The sequence below is a fragment of the Phoenix dactylifera genome, chromosome 1, assembly GCF_051530095.1.
Source record: "Phoenix dactylifera cultivar Ajwa chromosome 1, Ajwa_hap1_PhDact_Kaust_v1.1, whole genome shotgun sequence".
Lineage (NCBI taxonomy): Eukaryota > Viridiplantae > Streptophyta > Magnoliopsida > Arecales > Arecaceae > Phoenix > Phoenix dactylifera.
This window is the reverse complement of record NC_143190.1, coordinates 61,833,402-61,843,247: the sequence shown is the minus strand read 5'-3', so window position 1 is coordinate 61,843,247 and position 9,846 is coordinate 61,833,402.

Below are 9,846 nucleotides of genomic sequence, written 5' to 3'. Positions count from 1 at the left end.
AAATTAAATTTTAGTTAATAAAAATTTGGATTCAAAAAAAATTAAGTAAATAGTCAAAGTGGTGGACAACGGATACTATTTTTATTATATAGCAACCATTATAATAAAATAATAGATAAATAATGACCTATCAAGAAATTGCCATCTCCATTATATATATTTTAGAGAAGGCTTGGATACTCTATTTTGAGATATACACAGCTTCCAAAAATCTCCGCTAATGCCGGATCTAGAAAAGATCAAATGTACACAATTTTATCTGCATGTAGAGAGACTGGTTTTGTTTCAGATTCATAAACCTAGATCATAGTGGAGCAATGTCGCTACTTTGCCATTCTCCGGAGTCGACACAAAAAAAAAAAAAAAAGTCATGTATATTACAATCTACATTTTTTGCCTTAAAAAAATCCAGATTAAATCTAGACCACACTTCCCATTTGCTGGACTCTAGTGTGCGGAACACATGGAGAGGCTTGCGTGGCTGCGTACTGTCTGTGACTCTAAATCTTGCATTTTCTCTGGCAATTGCAGTTGAAGCTTGGCGCAGTCTACGCTTCCCGTAGATTGATGCGTATGCCGTCCGTTGTTCATGTTAGACATTGGGCCAAAGCCAAGATTATGGGATGGTAACGCCCACCCCTTTCCTTGACATTACTACATGGGCTGGACCATGTACATTCTATTTTCTCGTAGGCTTATTCTATCAGGCCCTGATCCGAGATCACAAGCTAAGAGTCACGGCAATCGCCATGTACTCAATAAAAACCCTCCTCACAAGCATGCAAGACATCTCAATATAATATCATAAACAAGCAGCAGAATAAATTTAAATAATCAATGTTCAAATTTTAATTTAAATAACTAGAATTAGATTTTAATGTCTCGCAGAACCAACGATATTTAATTCTAATCTAAATTAAAGATGTCCAATTTGACTAATCACTCTCTCGATTATAACCCCGTACCATCTTAGTTTCTGGTATCTGAAAAAAAAAAGAAAGCATAATAAGCTTGGCAACCCAGTAAATAATGCATATCCTAACTAAATAATTCATGTAATAACATAAGATACAATAATAAAATATAAATTACCACGAATCACTATAAAGACATAACCAATTTCGTTTCAAAACACAAATTTATTAGAATCTATATCTTTCAATAGTATATATATATATATATTCATAAATCCGATTCAAAACAAATCACATTCAATTCAACAGCCTTTAACTATGACCACGTTTATATTCTGTGGCTAAGCCAAAAATAAAATCACACTTATACCTTGTAGAGTAGGTCTATTCGCATAGCAGCAGCAGAAGTTTGTTTGATGCATAAAAATCCAGCTTTAGAAGAAGAGTAGAGGCTCAGAAAGAAGAAATTTAGATAATGAAAGAAGAAAGGCAGTATTTCTTTCGGAGGTACTGGATGATAGTGGGACAGACGGTGACGGCGGCCATACAGCAGTATTTTAGTACAGCCGTGATGTCTTCAGATTGGCAGAGGACCCTAGTCACCCTGATACCGAAGCGTCAGGATGCTTCTGAGCCGAGTCACTTTCGCCCGATCAGTCTATGTACTACTTTGTACAAGGTGACGGCGAAGTTACTAGCTTTGCGACTGAGAGATATTCTACCGAGACTGATTAGCCCGGAGCAGGGGGCTTTTGTGGGAGGGCGGAGCATTACAGATAATGTCCTTATTGCGCAGGAATTCATGTTTGATCTTGGTAGGGCCTCTAGTAGGAGGAGTTTGATGGGGATCAAGCTTGACATGGAGAGAGCATATGATATGATGAGATGGGATTTTGTGCAGTAGTCCTTGCAGGGATTTGGCTTTCCTGAGGCATGGATCAGATGGGTTATGGGATGTATCAGAGCCCCCTCTTTTGCCATCCTGGTAAACGGATCGCCTTCACGGTATTTTGAGTCTTCTGGGGGATTGCGTCAGGGATGCCCTCTCTCTCCATTGTTGTTTATTATATGCGCAGATGCACTTTCACGGGGCCTTCGGCATGCAGTGATCTCCCAGGAGCTGGAGGTTTATAGGCCGGTGGTGGAGGCTACACCGATCTCGCATCTGCTCTTCGCCGATGACTGCCTCTTGTTAGCCCGGGCGACTAGGCAGGCTGCACTGAGTGTTTGGAGGATTCTTCGTGATTATTGCTCTATGTCTGGTCAACGGGTCAACTTATCTAAGTCAGCAATTATTTTCAGCCCGAAGACCAAACTGACTGTGAAGACCTCCATTTTGGAGATTCTGGGAGTGGGTGAGCAGGAGGGCACACTGAGGTATTTGGGAGTACCGATCTCCGGTCAGCGTCTACGTAGCAGTGATTGTACTCCCCTCGAGCTCAGTATCAGACGCAGGTTGGAGGGCTGGCAGATTCACTCACTATCCATGATGGGCAGGATTACTCTGGTACGGTCAGTTCTTTCCTCTATCCCTGTCTATCTACTATCCAACTCTCTTATTCCAGTAGCGACAGTGAGGAAAATTGAGCAGATCTATAGGAACTTTATTTGGGGGAGGAACAGAGATGGGGGGGGGTATCCCTCTTATGGCATGGGAGGTTGTATGTCAGCCAACGAGATATGGTGGGTTGGGGGTGCAGTCCTTGGTGGCGAGACGAGAGGTCCTAGCGGCACGGCACGCTGCTAGATTTGTGCTGGAGCCAGGTGGCATGTGGTCTTCACTGATGAGGGCCAAGTATGGTGTCCTAGTGCCTGGGTCCCATGCTGGACGTCGCCATTCACCGGTGTGGAGAGAGATTTGTGCCAGGGCAGGGCTGGTGCTTCCCGCGATTAGATGGGCCATTGGAGATGGGCGGTCCATTGATGTGTTGGAGGATTGCTGGGTGACAGAGCAGCCGATTAGCAGATTACCAGTTATGGTGGATACGTCGAGGTTAGCCGGCCTCAGGGTCAGAGATCTTATGGAGCTAGAGGGTGATCGCTGGAGGATGGACTTGATCAGAGAGACCTTTGGGGAGCAGTTGGTAGAGATGATCCTGGCCCTACATATCCCTGCCCGAGAGGGGTTGGATAGACTAGTTTGGATGCCATCAGGGAGATCTCAGGTGCGGGCCAGGGATATTCACACGTTACTGTGCCGAGAGCCAGCACGGCAGATAGAGGGAGGATGGATTTGGAGGATGCGGGTTCACCCGCGGGTGGCGCTCTTCATCTGGAAGGTGGCATGGGGCTGCCTACCGACCAGGAGCTTGCTTGTTAGGCGAGGTATGAGGATTACTCAGTGTTGTGAGGTGTGCACAGAGATCGAGGAGACGATTGATCACGCTCTTCTGCAGTGATCTCCCAGGAGCTGGAGGTTTATAGGCCGGTGGTGGAGGCTACACCGATCTCGCATCTGCTCTTCGCCGATGACTGCCTCGAGCTCCGGTCAGCGTCTACGTAGCAGTGATTGTACTCCCCTCGAGCTCAGTATCAGACGCAGGTTGGAGGGCTGGCAGATTCACTCACTATCCATGATGGGCAGGATTACTCTGGTACGGTCAGTTCTTTCCTCTATCCCTGTCTATCTACTATCCAACTCTCTTATTCCAGTAGCGACAGTGAGGAAAATTGAGCAGATCTATAGGAACTTTATTTGGGGGAGGAACAGAGATGGGGGGGGTATCCCTCTTATGGCATGGGAGGTTGTATGTCAGCCAACGAGATATGGTGGGTTGGGGGTGCAGTCCTTGGTGGCGAGACGAGAGGTCCTAGCGGCACGGCATGCTGCTAGATTTGTGCTGGAGCCAGGTGGCATGTGGTCTTCACTGATGAGGGCCAAGTATGGTGTCCTAGTGCCTGGGTCCCATGCTGGACGTCGCCATTCACCGGTGTGGAGAGAGATTTGTGCCAGGGCAGGGCTGGTGCTTCCCGCGATTAGATGGGCCATTGGAGATGGGCGGTCCATTGATGTGTTGGAGGATTGCTGGGTGACAGAGCAGCCGATTAGCAGATTACCAGTTATGGTGGATACGTCGAGGTTAGCCGGCCTCAGGGTCAGAGATCTTATGGAGCCAGAGGGTGATCGCTGGAGGATGGACTTGATCAGAGAGACCTTTGGGGAGCAGTTGGTAGAGATGATCCTGGCCCTACATATCCCTGCCCGAGAGGGGTTGGATAGACTAGTTTGGATGCCATCAGGGAGATCTCAGGTGCGGGCCAGGGATATTCACACGTTACTGTGCCGAGAGCCAGCACGGCAGATAGAGGGAGGATGGATTTGGAGGATGCGGGTTCACCCGCGGGTGGCGCTCTTCATCTGGAAGGTGGCATGGGGCTGCCTACCGACCAGGAGCTTGCTTGTTAGGCGAGGTATGAGGATTACTCAGTGTTGTGAGGTGTGCACAGAGATCGAGGAGACGATTGATCACGCTCTTCTGCAGTGTCCCAGAGCTAGGGAGATTTGGCGCCTATCACCATCCGTGTTACCCCACTCAGTCGAGTCGACACAGGATCTGATTCATTGCTTGAGGGTTTCCATGAGGAGGCCCAGCACTGTTGAGGCCGGCATTTGCTGGGTATATTTGGCTTATTCTATTTGGTTGGACAGGAATGCTGGCATCTTTGAGGGTAGGCGTTTACCCCCACGGCGGGTGGTGGACAGAGCCATGCTTTATGCCAGGGAGGTTACTACAGCTGCCATTAGTTTCACTTCTGGGATAGCCAGGGACATCTGGGGTACTCTTTCAGCTGTCACAGCGCCCAGGTTTGCCCTAGTTTCTTGGGTACCCCCACCCCTTGGTTATCTAAAAGTGAATTTTGATGGTAGTATGTCGGTGGACGGGGTGTCAGGAGGAGCTGGCTTTGTTATCAGAGACTATCGGGGTAGGCTGATTGCTGCTGGCGGATGCCGTACGCCGGGATTCACCGCAGTTGGGGCAGAGCTGCGGGCAGCCTGGGAGGGCATAGCATATGCGAGGCGGGTACTTCGTGCTGAGCATATATGTCTTGAGGGAGATTCCTTTGTGGTGATCGATTGGATACGAGGAGTGGACAGATTTGGTGATGGTCATCCCCTCATCCGTGAGGTTAGGCGAGTGGCTCAGGAGCTGAGTGACCTCCAGGCCGTACATGTTTTTCGGGAGGCGAACAGTGTGGCAGACTGGGTTGCCTCTTTTGTTGCCCGGCATTCAGGGGAGGTCATATGGACATCTGCAGGAGATATTCCTCCCACCCTTTACTCTTTGCTTTCCTTTGATTTGGCTGGATGTACTCAAGTTAGAGTTATATGAAATGCCGTTTCTACCAAAAAAAAAAAAAAAAAAAAAAGGCATCCATTTAGGGAAGGCCAATCATAATATGCCCAAAAAAAAGCTATTTATCTTTTTGTAATGGTGATTCACCGAGGGCTGCTCGTTCTTTAACCATTCTGCCCAACGGCTACGTCCTTATGGTCATCCATATTTGGAGTTCCTCTCTATGATATAATTACTCGGGAGGTGATGGGAGGCAAAATAGATCGTCCTGCTCGCAATGATGGGACCACTCAATTTTGGCCAAATGGGCTCCAACACCGACTGAGCCGGATATCGGCCCCGCCAAGAGCTAGTTCGAGCCCGGACTCTGCCAAAGGCACAGTTGACCTTGGCCGAATCTCTCCGTTGCCGCGACCTGCAGCGACCTTTTGATGCTCATGATGACGTCCCAAGCTTGAGCTCGGGACACCCTAGAAGCTTCTTCGACCTCGGGGTGCCTCCTGTATTCGCCGACCAGCCCCGACCAAGCTCGGGGTGCCTCCTGTATTCGACGACCTGCCCCGACCAAGCTCGGAGCGCCTCTTGTATTCGCCGACCCGCCTCAAGCCTCAAACTCGAAGCGCTTTATTAAGGAAGCTAAGCCGACCTCATCAAATATGTGATGCGATACCTCACCGAGCCCAGCCTCGCCAACAGCCGCATCCACTTGCGTGTCTACGCTCTCCTGTGTGGCCGTACACTGCGACACCATCACGCCATACTTTGTTTGCTGACCTACGATAGTCAAGGATAGTGCCAGGATACTCCAGCCATACCCTGCTATGACTGTCGATGCCTTACCGCTTACAAGGACGGATCGCGCCAGTGCCACAAGCAAGCTCTGGTTGCGCGCCATCCCTACTCATGATGGGAATGGATCATACCTCCGCCATCTGGGCGCCCTTACTGGGACTATAAATAACCCCATTAGGTAACGCCAAAGGAACTATTTGGCTGGACCAACTGAGCACCACACAAACTTGATTGTCGGAGGGCTCTCACCGGAAGTACCGGTGAAGTTTTGTGCAGGTACACCTTCGATCGCGAGAGGTGGCTCTCATCATCTTCCTCCACACTCCGGCAGCTCCCTCGACTCCTCCGGCGTGGTCACCCTCGGGTCAATTTTGAACCATAACATTTTAGCGCTAAAGGAAGGGTCTGAGTCATGATCATGAGTGTAAGGAGTCATGGAGCTCCAAACGCATCGAGCAGCCGAGTACCAGCACCCGACCACTCCCTCAAAGTCCACCCTCTGCAGCACCTGCACCAGCGGACCAGATTCCTCAAGTTCAGCCAAAATAGTTTTACCTGCTCGCTCAGCAAGTCCAAGCTCTTACCGCGGCTGTTCAAAGCCTTCAGCTTGTAGGAGCCTCATCAATCGCCGAGCTCGACAGGAAAGTCAAGGAAGTGGGGCGACAAGTCTAGATGCTCCGGGATCAAGTTGCGGAATGCCACGAGGAGTGCCATCGATCAAGGAGCAGATCCCTCCGGAGGTCAGGTAAATATGCCTCTCTTCATAGTTTTGGAAAGTACACTCCCCTCACGTCCTCCCAGATAGAGATCCTCATGAAAATTGAGGGTCGCGGCTACCTCCGACCTCCATTGAAGATGCGACCGTCGGGGTCGCAGAAGCGTTCGGACAAATAATGCCGCTTCCATAGAGATCACGGTCATGACACGGAGGACTATTACCAGCTCCGTGATAAAATTGAAACAATTGTCCACCAAAGCCCGCTGAGTCGGTTTGTCTATGGTCAAATCGACAGAATGGAGCTCGAGGGATAGAGCCCGAAGCCGTGCAACGGGCTCGACGACAATCACCCCAGCGTGGGCACCATCAACACCGCACTTGCGCATGCCACACGCTAGCAGCTTCTTGACATCGAGGGGCAGGAAAGAGGCCGCACCCCCATCAGTCCGGGTCTGACAACCCGAGATGTAAGCTACAACCCTCCGGATGGGACTTTAGCCCCTCCAGATCAGGATTTTTAAATTTCAGAATGTGTCAATTAATAAAGTTACCCATTGGAATTTCTCCAAAGCATCTCTGAAACACCCTAATGGGCTCGACGCACTCCGTCGCTCCCACAACATGAGTTATGTATCGATAAATCTGTAAAGTCTTCCCTCGAGCTCGGCTCGGGACGCCCTGCAGTTTCGCCCGAGAGCCAAAGGGCCTCGCGACTGCAGGATCTGTCTACAAAGTCATTCCTCAAGCTCGGCTCGGGACGCCCTGCAGTTTCGCTCGAGAGCCCAAGGGCCTCGCGACTGCAGGATCTATCTACAAAGCTTCCCTCGAGCTCGGCTTAGGACGCCCTGTAGTTTTGCCCGAGAGCTAAAGGGCCTCTCAACTGCAAGATCTATCTATAAAGTTGTCTCTCGAGCTCGACTCGGGATGCTCTGCAGTTTCGCCCGAGAGCCAAAGGGCCTCGCGGCTGCAAGATCTGTCTACAAAGTCATCTCTCGAGCTCCACTCAGGATGCCCTGCAGTTTTGCCCGAGAGCCAAAGGGCCTCATGGCTGCAGGATCTGTATACAAAGTCGTCCCTCGAGCTCGGCTCGGGACGTCCTACAGTTTCGCCCGAGAGCCAAAGGGCCTCACAACTGCAGGATTTGTCTACAAAATCGTCCCTCAAGCTCGGCTCGGGACGCCCTGCAATTTCACCTGAGAGCCAAAGGGCCTCGCGACTGCAGGATCTATCTACAAAGTCGTCCCTCGAGCTTGACTCGGGGTGCCCTGCGGCGTCAACGGGGAGCCATTGAAGAGCTCCCCCAACTACAGTCTTCTACAAGTACGCCCTCGATCTGAGTGGGGGGTGCCCTATAGTGTCAACGGGGAGCTGCTAAAAAGCTCCTCCGACCGCAATATTCTACAAGTACGCTCTAATCTGAGTGGGGGGCATCCTGCGGCGTTAACAGGGAGCCGTTGAAGAGCTCCCCCGACCGCAATATTCTACAAGTATGCCTCCGATTTGAGTGGGGGGGGGGGCGTCGTGCGACGCCAATGGAAAGCCGTCGAAGAGCTCCCCCGACCGCAGTATTTAAGTATGCCCCGATTCGAGTGGCGTGCACCTTGCGTATCTACTGTGACGTCCCTTGAGCTGGGCTCGGGGCGCCCTGCATTGTGTTGATCGCAAGCTAAAAAGCTTCCGCGACCGCAGGTATCTACAATGACATCCCTTGAGCTGAGCTCGGGGCGCCCTGCATTGTGTCGATCGCAAACCAAAAAGCTTCCGCAAGTATCTACAACGACGCCCCTTGAGCTGAGTTCGAGGCGCTCAACGTTATACCAGTCGCGAGCCCCAGAACCTCCCATGGCTGTTGCCACATTGAGGGACGTATCATCCGAGCCCGGCCCGAAAAGCTCGGCAAACTCTTCGCCAACTTTGTGGGAGTTGCATGGCAACATGGAGATCGAGCTAATCCCTAAGCTACGCAATGCAGGTCTTACTAGTTAGGCACAAAGCCTCGAGCGAAGCAAGTTTAAGACATTATGCTAGATTCCAAGGTGGTGAAGAAAATCCACTTCATTCTCGTTGAAAGGCTAGGGCCCGATTACAAAAATGGCCAACCCTAAGGCCAGGCTAAATACAAAAAGGCCTAGATAGCCTATGTTGCCCAAGGTGACAAGCCAAGAGGGGGGGGGGGGGGGGTGAATTGGTTTCTTTTAATTTTAACTATCTTACTTGTGTTAAATGATGAGTTAGTGAACTTAAACAAATCACAATACAAACAACAAGAAGTATAGTGGTTCGGTGCTCTCCTTAGCACCTACGTCCACTCCCCAAGCGACCCCTTGGGAATTCACTATAATCCCGCGGATTACAGTTGGATTGTTTTCCGGGCTCACAATCCAAAAACCTTTACACTTTGGTTTTCCGGGTTCACCAAAAACCTATGTTGGTTTTACGGGCTCACCAACGAACCTATACAATTGGTTTTACGGGTTCACCAACAACCTACGTTGGTTTTACGGGCTTACCAACAACCTATGTTGGTTTTACGGGCTCACCAACGAACCTTTACAATTGGTTTTTCAGGTTCACCAATCAACCTATTCCGTTGGTTTTGCGGGCTAACCAACCAACCTTTACAAGTAGTTTAATAAACAAAGGAAGAAGATTTAAACTCCTAGATGAGCAAATATAACAATATAATCTACAAAGAAGAGTTTAGAGAATATTTATCGATTGATGTGACTTCTCTCTTCTTTGTCAAGGATGCTTCACTCTTCAAGGGTGGATGGAGCTCTTGATGACTCTTTGAATCTGCTCAACCACTTTCTTTTGATTCTTGAATGAAGCACTTGGATGAAGCTTGCCTTGCTAGGGTTCTCTCTTGAATGCACTTGATGTATTTTCCAAAGCTTGCTTCCTCTGATGAATACTCCCTCTTAAATACTTCTCCAACCTCCAAATAGTCCTTCATGACCGTTGGATTGAAGAAACTAGCCGTTTATAGCCGTTAGGAGTCCAAAAAGTACTTCTGCACAACTAGCCGTTATGCTTCTGCCCGTGCTTGAGTCGACCCAAACTTTTCTTGGGTCGACCCAAACCTTGGGTCAGCTCAAACTTTTTCTTGGGTCGACCCAACCTTCAG